Genomic DNA, 13,992 nt, shown 5'->3' with positions numbered 1-13,992 from the left:
AGTGCCTTCCTGGGGTGGGGGGCTGTGGGGTGGGGGCACCTATGAGGCAGAACCAGGGGCAGGCAGTCAGCACCCAGCCTCTGGCCATGCCCTTATGGGTGTGCCCACTGTGTCAAGGCTAGCGGGTGAGGAGGCTCACCCAGGGGATGTGGCCACTGGTCCCCTAGTGCAAGTGGCTCCACCTCTGGCAATTGATGGTCAGGGACTAGGCAGTGAGTGGCATGAAGGCAACCACCAAGGCCAGGACAGTGTCCAGCTCCCATCAGTTGTCCTCCATGGCCTGCACTGTCCTGGCCATGACCACACTTTGCTCCCATGGGGCCTTCATGTGCTCATGCTCCAGGCCAAGAGTTGCACCCTGAACTCCTGGTCTGTCTGGTCCTGCACCTCCTTCCACCAGTCCCACACATCCTCTTACGCTGCAAATCTGCTCCTGGTTGGTATCTACACAAGTGTTACTGTGCGGTAAATACTCACAAGTATATTTGCTACTTGTATTTACAGGTAGCAAACTCACTTTTAAGTAACATAGTTTACTGAGCGGTAAGCATGTGCACCTGTAGACACACACGCTCACTGTGCAGTAAACTACACTACTGTACAGTAAAGCATCTCTTGTAGACACACAGTCTATGTATGTATTCCATATTACAGTTTTCCCTAGCTAAAGTGTTATTTAGCATCCTTTCTGGGACTTACATTACCTCATATTACCCATTTGTCCTCTAGGGTATTGGTAGGCACAATGAGTGTCTGCTCAGCCTGTAGCTTTTCTGCCAAATGTAATTATTTCACACTTTCATGTTCCATGTCTCTGCTTCCAATATTACAATGGTATCACCCCTTCACAGACTCTGCTCTGAAGAAGTCACCCAAACCATGTTGTTGGGTTTTTTTGTTTGCTTGTTTTCTGCATGTTCTAGTTTCTGTATATATAATCATGTATTTGGCACATACCAGACTTCTCTGGCTCCAGGATGGCATGAAGGCAACAGTAACTGATAATCTATGTGGTGGATAGCTTCGGACTCAATTATTATCGGCTAAAATTATCTGAAAGGCAAAAAAACCCCTGTCCTGTTCTCAGGCACTTTGCTACCTCATACAGTAATCCAGCAGTTTCCACCATGACAACAAGGGAGTCCAAAGGTGAGACATATAAAATGCTTTTATCTCATCTGTCCACATCTACTGCTTCAAGCTCAGTGTTTTCCGCCTTGCCATCATGTATAAAGCACTTGCTTCGAAATGTCAAAATCATTATTTTAGCAGATTTCCTTTGTTCAGGGGGGTACTGAAACTAAATCAGGTAGGTCTTGTTTGTGGTAACTGGCTATGGGCCGATTCTTATAGTTTCACACAGAGTTAGGGGGCTCAGGTGGGGGGAAAGGACAACCTTTTTGTTAGCCCTATGTCCTCCCCAAGTACCACTCCAATCCCCATGCTCTGCCTTCTTCTCCTTACTCTGTGCTTCCTGCTTGAAGTTCTTTTCTGCTTTCTGGTTTCTGTTTCCTGTGCCTGGCCCCCTGTCTCATCTCCTACTCTGATTTCTGACTCCTGCCCTACCTGCTACTTTGCTCCCTGTCTCCTCCCTAATCTGACACATGCCAGATACATAGGCTACCTGTGTCACTTGTGGCACTCATACCACAGGCTGACCACCCCTGATCTAGAGGTTCAAATGCTGTAATATTTATTCAGTTTGTTTCCTAGTAGTTACAATACTGGACTAAATATTGTATAAGCTTAAAAAGGATACTAAAAACTCCCTATGAAGAGCCTATGTACTAAAAAACAAGACAGAGGGTGCATCTGCACGAGACGCTACAACAACATATATCGTCACTATGGTGTCATAGCATCGTCAAGCATGACTCATGATGCTGCTGCTACTGTGCAGTATCACTACTGAGCAGTAGCTCATTGCTACTGCACAATAGGGTCAGCAATGACCCATATGGTGCTAGGACTCCACAGTAGTGGTGGTTACTGCACAGTCATTTAGTACCTGCTTTAGCAAGTACTAAATGACTGTGCAGTAACAACTGTGCAGTTGAGCACACATGTAGATGCGCCCAGAGAGATGAAGGATGAGGCCTATCCTTTATCCTACCCCTATTCTATCCCTATAAACCTACAGAGATAGGTTTATAGGGATTAACCTATAAATAAAATTATGACAGAGATGACTGGACCCATCATGGTACTAAATAACATAATGATGTTTCTTTAAACACCTATAGACTCCTAGGACCTCCCTCTTGTCAGTTACATTTCTGGCAGGCAGCAAGCGAGGAATGGGTCTCCTGGAGGACATGAATACTTTCTGCATGGCTCTCTGTAGGCTTCAGACTTTCAGCTGGTGTCACCTCACCCCAGTTGCACCTTGTTGGAAATAGTTTTGTCTTCTGAATCTGGAGACCCATTCTCTTTCCCCATTTGCTTTCTTCCCCAGATTGAGGGGAACATGCATCAGATGGAAGGGCTACACAACAAAGAATATGAAGTCCTTCAGGAACCTAGGAGCTTTTTGTGGTCAGGAAACAATCTGAACTCCTCTTTTTCTGCAGGCACCCCATATTTTTACAAATTTTGGAAATACTCCTATTACCAATAGTGCTACCCTGCTGGTTTGCTGACTACAGAGTTATAGACACTTAAGAATCTTGGATATAGTTGATAGAAAAGCCCCTCTATTCACCCTATTAAATTAGGGACCTTGTTTAGCTTTGTTGCAGTGCAAGTTTGTCTAAGATACAAATGCCATCTCCATGAACAAGTATTCTGGCTTAGATTCACCTCCCATGCTGCTATTGAAGTGAAAAGATATAGAAGCCAAGGAGATAGTGGTTGAAATATCACCACCAGTAGTTGATGTGATAAGCCTTCAGTTAGGTTATCCAGTTCAGGACTTCCACTAAAGTTCATTCAGCTTATCCAAGAGATTTGGGAGATACATTTCCCTGAAACATTTCGTATCTGTTTATCCATAAAGGCAGTATTTTATTGTTTACATGCTTTCAAAGTTATATTTTTAATAGCCCCAAGAAACCAAATAGAACTTTAGTTTCTAGCTGCCTGAAAGGCCAAGAATGACAGTTACAGAGAAATAGATGCAACCTTTTTATATTACCCCAGTGTTTTGACTGGGAGCAGCATGGGGTCAGGTACATATAACCTGGAGCTGATGCAGTTCACAGAAGCAGGCACACTCAACGTTTCCAGATGTATCTGGAAGGTCAGAAATCACAGCTGCTTTCCCACAAGTTGAGTTCAAAAGGTTTAGGTATCCAAGGCATTGCCTTTGGGCAGATAATCTCCTCAGAAGATGTGAGAGGAAATGAAAAAAAAAAAGAAGATAAACAGTAGTAAGCATAAGATTGTCCTACCATTGTTGTGTTGTGTAGAGCCATGAAACCACCCCCCTCCTTTCTAATACTGCAATCATTTTATATTCCTGTCTTCATTTACAGCATTAGCCACAAGTTGCTTTAATGAGTCTTTTTATGAAACCCTCCTTCAGTGTAGGGGGAAGTTATTAAGTCACCTACAAAGAGATTTTATGATTTTAATTATAAACAGGTAATAGAGTTTTTGTAAAAATTACCTTTTGACTGCAGTAAAAATCCATTCTGCCCCTAAGGTAAGGACTACATAAAAGGAAGAGAGCTGTATGGCAAGGCAATGGGGAAGGCAGCTGTGAAATCAAAAGAAGCCTGTATATCAGCAGCTTCCAAGAAACATTAGGAAAGCACCAGGTTTAGACCATGCTGTCAGTTTGTCTCCAGTAGTTACTTTCATTTATTTGGTTGCTTTGCTCCTCATGGACCTAGCTAATCTGCATGCATTGCAGGCCAGAGGAAATGAAGAGGAACTTGTGAAGTGGTCAGGTTTTCCTGAAACAGAAATGGTCTCCTTCTGTTGCATTACAGCAGCATTGGGATGCTAATGGGCCTAAATTGGGTTCCAGAATGGTTTCAAATGGGTTCCAAAAATTGGTGTTAGAGGTCAGAGCAATGTCAAGCTCTTCTGGCCATGACTCATCTACTTACTTTGTCTCTTATGCTAGCTGTATGAAAGGATCTCCCCTTTTGGGGGTTATTCTCCTCAAGTTGCATATGTTGGCTTGAAAGCCACATTCTGTTTACGCTGCAGCACAAAGCACTGCATCTCTGCCATGAATTTGGTCCACCATGTTGAAAATAGTTTATTTTTTATCCCTTCCTTTTGTTACTAGAATCATAGAAAATTAGGGTTGGAAGGGACCTCAGGAGGTCATCTAGTCTAAACCCTGCTCAAAGCAGGACCATCCCCAACTAGATCATTTTCTTTGAAGGAATTGCAGGCTAAACCCCAAGCCATCCTTAGGAAAACCTTGTTAACTATGAGACCCCTGCATGAACCAACAGAGAACATTCATGCATTTTCACACACCTTGATGTTTTTTGTCCTCTTGTCACCACTTGAATAGCCTCATGCTACACGCCTCTCTTAGGCATGAAGAATGATTTATATTAGATGAAGGGAAGGTGTATGTCATGTTAAAGACCAGAACATAACATGTCACATGCAAAATGGTGAGTGAAATGTTGAGAACTTCTGCATTTGAAATAAGAAGCTGAGCAGGGGCAACACAAACATCTTTACAGACTGTAAATCATACCACAGTCCAGTGCGGGAACACAGGAATCCCACTCACATTTCTTCCCCACTCTCCTCAAGTGCAACATACTTGGGATAGTTTTAGGTAAATCCCAGCCTGGTATTTTATAATCATCTGCCAGCCTTGAAATGCAATGGATCCTGGTTTATGCCCTTGTTACCTTCTTCCTATAATACTTCCCCTCTGCAGCCAGAACAGGATTTAGACTGATCGGAAAGGAACTGGGTCATGCATTTGCCTTCTGCACTCCAGCACTGAGTTCCATGGCTATGCAGAAAGGTCAGGCTTTGAGCTGTCATAAGAATGGAAGGCCAGAGACCAGCCCTCCACACTTCCTATTTCTCATTTTATTCATTTGTTTGGCTTGTGTGCAAAAGTCTGACTGCCTTTGCACGGTAAATTAATGGTTCTTCTAGTGTTTTGAGACTTGGGATTGGGACTTGGATCTGATTTCAATTGCCACAGGCTTCCTCTGACCTTGAGCAAGTTGTTTAATTTCTCTTTCCCTCTGTTCCCTCATGATTTTCCCTTTCCCTTCCTGAGATGGACATTTCTCAGACCAGTGCTGTCCAAGTCTCAATTAAAGTTTCTAAGCACTACCTAATAATAGTAAAAATAGTAGTAGTAGTAATGTCAAGTCAGGACAAGCTACAATAATTAGCCAAATCTAATTTCCTTATGTTGAGCTGGGGAATCTTCCCCCCCCACCCCGCTTCATATTTAACAAGTAAACTTATGGGTAGTTAATATAAATTCCAGTTGCATTCTTTGAGCTAGAGGATTGATAGGGAGAGATGGACCGAGAGGAGGCACTTTGTGTTGGGAGGGTATAATTATTTGTCACTTGGTTCCCACTATAAATCAATTTGTAAGCATATTCAGAATATTATGGCCCATCAGTATCCCTTGTTAATGAGGTGTCTTTCTATGCCCTGAAGTTAATGGCATAAGAGCAAGTGTGTTTTCTGCTATGTGCAGACCCTTTTTTGTAGTGTCCCAATGTCCCTTTATAATGTATTTGCCATAACTCTTGACAGCATTATTTATTTATTTTTATACAAAGGCAGCACTGAGTGCAAATGGCCATTCAGCTACGTTTGCTATTCTCTTGCTGTCATTTTAAAATGCATTTACTATTTCTTAATGCCATAGAGACATAAAATCTTTTGCCCCCAGAAAAGGTACATTGGGGCAATTCCAAGTGAGACTTCCCCCTTCCCTTCTTCTGTTAGCATCCTTCAGGTGATCCATAATAATTAGCTGTTGTGTAGCATGTATTTGTCCATTTACAGGGCAACTGAAATATTGTCTGCCCCTTATAACTGCCGTTTATGCACCAAAGTGAATGGCAGTTGTTGTGACATGGAGGGGAACCACAATATAGACAATTACCAACTAGAACCATATTTCTGTGAAATATATTTCTAGGTTTCCTGACATCAGCCCCTCCTGAATAATGTTTTTTGTGTGCTAAGTCTTTTCTGCTCTTTTTGTTTGTTTCTTTCTTTTTCACTGTAGTATTATTTTAATAATATTTATTTAGGTAGTATCTAAGGACCACCCAAGAATGGGTTCTTATTGCATTAGACACTGTGGGCGAGTCTACATGAAACACTTAAAGCGGAGTAGACTAATTCTACTGCACATTTGTACATCACAGCAAAAGCCACGTTAATGCACAGTAGAATTAGTCTACTGCACATTAAGCATCACAAAAAGACTGTACACCTTTACTACTGTGCAGTAGCACCACTTACTGTGCATTTAATTAGTACCTCATATTAGAAGGTAGTAAACTTAGTGCACAGGAGCAATGGCACATTAATACATGTGTAGACACACCCTGTGTGTATCCACAGTAGTAGATAGTGCCTTTTGGTATTTATACTTTTGGAAGTTAGTCAGAATTTGAGGTCCCGTGGGTTGTTTCCATTATGAAGAAAAAGTATAACATAGTGTATTTACTCCAACCCAATACAAGTCCCTGCCCCGCTCCCCTTTTAGCATGCAGAAAAAATGCCCTTTGTCTCAGATTCAAGTACAAAATGGCATGGTGGGGTAGACACCTGCTGTGGTTCTAGCCCTGGTGTGGGGCTGGAGCTACAGCTGTTGCCTGCCCCTCCACCCCCTGCACCTCTGCCTCCTGCAGCCTCTTCCCCCCTTCCTGGACCAGAGCACCCCTACTACTGCTGCTACCAGGCTGGGCTGGGGCCATGCTTTGTGCAAGGGTAAGTAATGGAAGGGACAAGCAGGTGACAAAGGCTGCAGGGGGTAGATATGGAGAAAGGGAGAAGTCAAAGCTGAAAAGAGGGACAGACAGGGGGCCTGAGACTGCAGGGGACCAGAGGTGATGCAGGGCAGGCACGGGGGGGGAGGGGTTGGGGGACAGATAGTAGGGACAAGCTATGGGCAGGCAAGGGGTAGAGATCCAGCTGCTTGACCACTGCCCTTGCCTGACCCCTACTACCTACCCAACATCTGCCCCTCTCCCACTTGTCCCCCGCCACTACTTTCTCTGCTGCAGCAGTGGAGGGACAAATTTAAGAACACCTTCCAATAATTAGATTCTACACATGGGAAATTATAACAAATTTTCAGATTTACTGATCAAGTATTGTGGGGGTGGGTCTTTTTAAATTCAGGGTCATTTTGGTTCTGGGTAAATACAGGATAAGCACACAAAATATACAGTAATACAAAATGCAGATTGTATATATATGTGTATGTGTGTGTGTTTGTACTACTGTAGCACTGAGGGACATAGTCCAAGATCCCACACATTATGGTAGGAGCAGTTCAAAAATAGAACAGAAATATTGTTTTTCCCTCTAAACATGACAGGAAAAAAAACATGATAGAGAAGTATGAAGAAATAATAAGGGCATGGGCAGATGAACAAATGCTGAGGTGGAAGGGATGCAAAACTTTAGAACTCTTGCTTCATAGGTCAGTAGGGGCTGGAAGGGACCTCACTGATCATCAGATCCAGCCCCACTGCACCAGCCAGGAAGACAACTGGGGTCAAGTGACCCCAGCAAGGTGACTATCCAATTTCCTCTTGAAAACCTCCAGGGTAGGTAACTGCACCACCTCTGGGGGGAATTTATTCCAGTCTAGCCACCCTGACTGTGAAGAAGTTTTTCTTGGTATTAAGTCTGAAGTGGTATTCCAGGAGTTTATATCCATTGGTCCTGATCTTCTCCAGGGGTGCCCTAATGAACAGTTGTTCACCAAGCTCCTAATGCACTCCTCTGATGTAACAGTAAGCCACTAGCAAGTCCTTTCTCAACCCTCTCTTCTTTAGGCTGAAGAGGCCCAGATTCCTCAGTTTTTCCTTGTATGGCTTGCCTTGCAAGTCTCTGTTCATATGGGTGGCTCTTTTCTGGACCCTCTCAAGTTTTTCCATATCCTTACTGAAGTGTAGCAACCAGAACTGGACACAGTACTCCAACTGTGGTCTCACCAGTGCTGAGTACAGTGGGAGTATCACTTCCTTAGTTTTACATGAGATGCATCGGCTGCTACATGCCCTCATGTTGTTTGCCCTGCTGGCCACCACATTGCACTGATGGCTCATGTTCATGCGATGGTCAATCATTACCCCTAGGTCCTTTTCAATTGTGGTGCAAGTCAGGCTGTCACCTCTGAGCTTGTATGTATGTTGAGAGTTATTTGCCCCCAGATGGAGCACCTTACATTTGCGAGTGTTAAACTTCATCTGGTTCCGGTCTGCCCAACTCTCGCGCCTGTCCAGGTCTGCCTGTATCAGCAACCTATCTTCTGGCGTGGCCATACTGCCCCATAATTTGGTGTCATCCGCAAACTTGGCCAGCAAGATTTTTACTCCCCGATCCAAATCATTGATAAAGATGGTTAAAAGCACAGACCCCTGAGGGACACCACTGGCTACTTTGCTCCAGGACAACACAGATCCATTCATGAGAACTCTTTGAGACCTAGCCTGTAGCCAGTTTCCCACCCACTGAACCGCCGAGCAGATGAGCCCACAATATTCCAGTTTTCCCACAAGGATATCATGGAATACTAGCTAAAAAGTCTTTTGGAAGTCTAGGTATATAATATCTACTTTGTCTCCCATGGCCAGGTGACGAGAGACCTGGCTGAAGAAGGAGACGAGATTGGTAAGACAAGGTCTACCCATGACAAAGCCATGCTGGCTGTCATTCAGTATCTTACCTTCTATGAGCATATTGCACATAGATTCTTTAATGAGCTTTTTCTTTATTTTCCCTGAGACAGAGGTTAGGCTGATTGGCCTATAGTTGCCCAGGTCCTCCCTCTTCCCCTTCTGGAAGATGGGCACAATGTTGGCCCTCTTCCAAGCCTTAGGGATTTCCCCCATGCACCACAAATTCTGAAAGAGCTCTGCTAGGGGTTCCATGATGACCTCAGTCAGCTCCGTCAACACTCTCGGATGGAGTCCATCCAGTCCCACTGACTTATGTCTAGCTTTTCTAGTTGGTATTGCACCTGCTCATCATCCACAGTGGGGAGGCTGTCAGTCCCGGCATGCCTCCTATGAGCCTTCTCTCACTTGGCATTTCCCATGGTCCAGTGAAGTACCAAAGCAAAGTAGGCATTCAGGAGTTCATTTTTTTCCTGAATGTTGGTTACCAGCTGCCCCAAGGTATTAAGCAGATGATACCTTTTATTAGACCAACTAAGAAATCGCAAAAAACCACCCATCTTTTTCTGCAAGCTTTAAGGCTCACATGCACTTCCCCAGGCTCAGGAAAAATTAAAGATGGTGAAAAGTCCCCATAAGTAGAAAATAAAGTTCATTTTGCACAAAAGAAGCTGAAGGTGGAAGTCTGTTCCTCTGGGTCCATGAGAGTGTCTTTGTGAGTTGCTCTTTGATGTACAGATAAGGCAGTATTCCTTCCCTGGTTGTGTCAGATGGCACAAAGGTATGGAGATATAGAAATCTTTCTTGTTCAGCAATGAAGTTTCAATCCTAAATTGGCTAAAATTCGGGGGGTGGGAGAGAACTTAATGTATGCCAGCTGCTTTGAGTAACTGCTTTGTGTGTCCACACCTACACTGTGGTAAGTAAAAGCTATACCACAGTAAGTAATTTTGTTTCCTTGAGGGATAAACTGCCCTGGATTAACTTTAACCTACCATGGGACCAGAAGGGCCACCCAGAAGAGTTATTGCAGAGTAGCTGATGTACTGTAAGTCTCCACTGTTTTGTTAATTTTGCATAATTTGTCCATACTATAAAATAATGCATGGTCAGCATGGTGGGTATTGGTTTCCACAGAACAGCAGCTTAGCTATCATCAACTTTTCATAGGTATGATGGCAAAAGATAATTTTCAGGAGGAATTTGGAAGGGGCATAAATAGGTTAATTGATAACTTTCCTGAGATCATACAGCAAGACACTGCATAACTGAAAGAAAACAGAGCTCTGAGTTGCATGTTTCTGCATCTAACTACTGGCCTCTATTCACTATCAGAGGGTTTTTTATTATCAGAGGCATAGTTGCAGTTGAAACATGCTGGTTAGTCCCACCTTGTCCATAACTTCTTCACTCAAGAGCTGTATTTTGGTATAAATGCAAAGACCACAGAACAGTGCAATCTAATGCACGGGTCTTTTTCCCCCCTCAACTCATCTTTCTTTCAAAGAATCTCTTCCTTTATGTATCAACCTTGGTGAGTCTATAAAGTCAAAACTGACACATCTTGCTTTCTAATGTGGAAGCTGTTACATGAGATTATTAAGTAGGATATTTTGTTGGCTTGTCATTTCATATAGTAGAGAGTATATTGACACAAACCTATCAAGAAGTAGGTCAGGTGTGTGACCTGTGGGAAATGTAGTTGCTCTTTTGCAAACAGGATTTCTTCATACCAGTCTTTATTTCCTAGTGAGACATGGTATATGCTACTAAAATATATTGTATCAGAGAAATACTGAGAGAATGAGAAAACAGAGGAATAAGAAAAACAAGCCTAACAAGACAGAGCTTTTTTCATGAACTGTTTTCTCCTTCCCCTTACAAAACTTGGCATTCTCAATGATAGGACTAGCTCTGTCTGCCAGCATCTTCATAGAGAGAGAAGAATCCTTTCAAACCTTGACTCTCCATCAGCCCCTTCCTAAATTGTTTATGATTGTTTATTTAGATAGACTTGATATCTAATCTGCCTCACACACACACGCATGCATGCACGCACGCACGCATGCACACCATCTCCCTTTATTTAGCAGCCAACTGTTGTGAGCACTCTGAGGATCTGGTCAATGCCAGTTAAAATAAATGTGAGTCTTTCTGTTCCAAGAGGCTTTGGATCTGGTTCTTATTTTTTCATGTATGAGACATTCATTTCCCTCTTCTTAGAGCTCCTTAAAGCTAGACATAGCTTACTCTTTGCTTGGGAGGTAGGATGTCATAAGTATTAACTCCATTTTACAAATGGTAAAATGAGTCAGAAAATGGTGCAGGGATTTTACCAACACGTTTTGTAACAAAGTCTCTATTTTAGCAAAATGTGTAAGAACATATTTGTACTCCATTGTCTGCAGCAAGATTTAAGAATATGCTTAAGTGTATTGTTAATCATAAGCTATGATTCCCACCTTAACTATTCCCATTTGATTGATGAGCCATAGATACAGACATTCCCATTTATTTATGCATGAGTCTTGGAGTTAAAAGTGTATGTGTAATGTTAACATAAATGGATATGGTGTATATGTTAGACTCCTTCCTTTAATTCCCTTCTTCTCAATGCTGCAAAAGCATTAGCACTGCCGATCTTCTTTACACAGCTGTTCTGGTTCAAATGAATGCAGATTGGATTGTTGTTTTACTTCAAAGACTCCACCAGGCAGACAGGAGAAAAGGTACTTCAAGTTATTCGCAGGGAATTATTTGTGTTATGAGAAAAATGCTTCAGAATTTCAGAAAACAGCTTTCCCCTAAGAATCTTTCTACCACCAAAATGGTATTTATCCATTTTGATCTTGACAATTAGGCACTGAAAAGGTTTTGTGTGTATACAAAGTTAAAAGTTCAATAGCGTAATTTCTCTATAGAACAAAGCTTTCACAGCAAAATGATTTTCCATCTTCTTTGTAATGACAATCAAGCTGTTCAAGAGCTCCATGTCTTACAAAACATGTGATGCTCCCAAGAACACTGTTAATGTGGTCCATACCTATGGAAATCTATGCATAGAGTCTCCATGCTCTCTTTCCCTTTCACAATCTTTATGCTAAAGGGACTTAGAACAGACATGCTGGTGCCATCACTGATTTTTTTCTCCAGATCTTCTGTTTCCATATCTTGTATCCAGGATGGGTAATACCATAAACTTTTTTAATCAACTGAGCTCTTTTGGCTGGATTGCTACATTCAAGTGTTGTCCAATAGGCACATCTAGGAACTAGAAGTTGAGTGGTCAGTACTTTTGTTGATCTTGTGGCCATTGCAAGTTGCCTAAACTCTATGATACAGGTTGTCCATCATAAAAATGAGCATTTATTTATTAAAGTCACCATTTTAAAAACCCAGTGTTTGCCAAAACATCAAATGTAGTGGTACATGAGATACTACATTTTTTTTTCTAGTCCCAAGTAAAGGCAGGTGTTACAGGTATTGGCAAATACTGATTTTTTAATGGAATCTGCTGTACGTTGTAGAGGTGCAAGGTTTTAATTTAGGCAAGGGTAATTGTGAAACATGATGAAAGATGGCAAAGAACCATGATGTATTATTATATGCCATTTATCATAAACTCTGATTTTTTTTAGATATTTAAAAGCTGGCTTTATAGTCCCATTTCCTCACTGTCAGCTAAATGTGTTGCAGGTGCTGTTTTATGCACAAGAGTACTTGCACCTCAATTTTCCTTAATCAAATAAAAAATAATTACAAAATTTGAGTCTTCACCTGGTATTCCTTACACCTGGATGTAGTTTAGAATTCACTTTGGACCTGATCCAATGCCCTTCAAAGTCAATAGGAACGCTACTGTTAATTTCAACCAGCTTAGGATCAGTCTGTTTAGTATCTCTTCATATATAGTACCTATAACAGACTTCAGTATGTTAAATTTACTCTTTAACCCTTTGATTTATGTCAAGTTCCTTGTCTTATAGTATCTAAGGTTCTTGTAGCATAGTAATATGTGGCTGTACTGATTATCAGCATGAGTTAGTTTTACATCATGTCAAAATATACACTCTTTATTAATAGGAGTTGATAGTTCAGCTGTACTGTGGCTGTAACAGTTGTCCTTCAATGAAACTTGGAGGAGAATGATAATGGGTAACTGCTTCCCTTCAAACCTCCTCACCTCCTGGGTCCTAGAGGGATCCATGATATCTCCTCTTCTCTTTAATCCATAAATGCTAGGGTCAGAAGGGACCTCAACAGATCATTGAGTCCGACTCCCTGCCTAGGCAGGAAAGAGAGCTGGGGTCACGTGACCCCAGCCAGGTGCTTATCTAGCCTTCTGTTAAAGACCCCCAAGGTAGGGGAGAGCACCACCTCCCTTGGGAGCCCATTCCAAATTTTGGCCACCCTTACCATGAAGAAGTTTTTCTTGATATCTAGCTTAAATCTGCTCTCTATCAGTTTGTGACCATTATGTCTTAATAGTTGTCCACCCCTGAGCTGCATCTTGCTGCCCACAGGAAACCCTGTGCTGGATGTCTTGTAATCCCTTATCAGTTCTTGAACAAACCAACTTTTTTTGGACTCGAGTCACCTAGAAGAACAGCACAGTGTTTTACCATTTGATTCCAGACATCGCCTGCCTAATATTTTGATGGAAACCCTGGGGAAAATATTGGGACACCAAAGGCTTAGCCACCAACAGTATGGTGTCAGTATTCGACAACAGATATTGTCCTCAACTGATGATACCACTGCTAACACTAACATTTCAGTATCTACAGGAAATCTGCTCTTAGATGGAGTGCAGCTGCCTTAACCTGGACTCCTTCAAAACTGAAGTGACGCTAGTCAGAACAGCTTTGCAAACATGAAATTTTGTCTTCACCTGTCATTGAAAGAATATGGTCCCCATTCATCAAAATGTTGTGAAGCCATAGATTCCCATTTTACTCCTTGTTCAGCTTTGATAATTAATTAGTCTCAGTTTTCCAAACTACCTTTTGCATCCAGCTTGCTAGGATACTTTATCTCTTCCTCCTAGGTGATGTAACCTACTGGAAGTAAGTCTACTTCCATACTGACTACTGTAACCCATTTTATCTGAAAATTGTGGCGAAATGCCGGGCTAGCGGCTCCGGCACCGCTTAGGGGAGCCGCGGGCTTTGCGGAGTTGTGC

The sequence above is a fragment of the Crocodylus porosus genome, unplaced genomic scaffold (genome assembly GCF_001723895.1).
Source record: "Crocodylus porosus isolate Cpor-Errol unplaced genomic scaffold, CroPor_comp1, whole genome shotgun sequence".
NCBI classification, from domain to species: Eukaryota; Metazoa; Chordata; order Crocodylia; family Crocodylidae; genus Crocodylus; species Crocodylus porosus.
The sequence above is the reverse complement of the archived record's forward strand: the minus strand, read 5'-3'. Positions refer to the sequence as shown.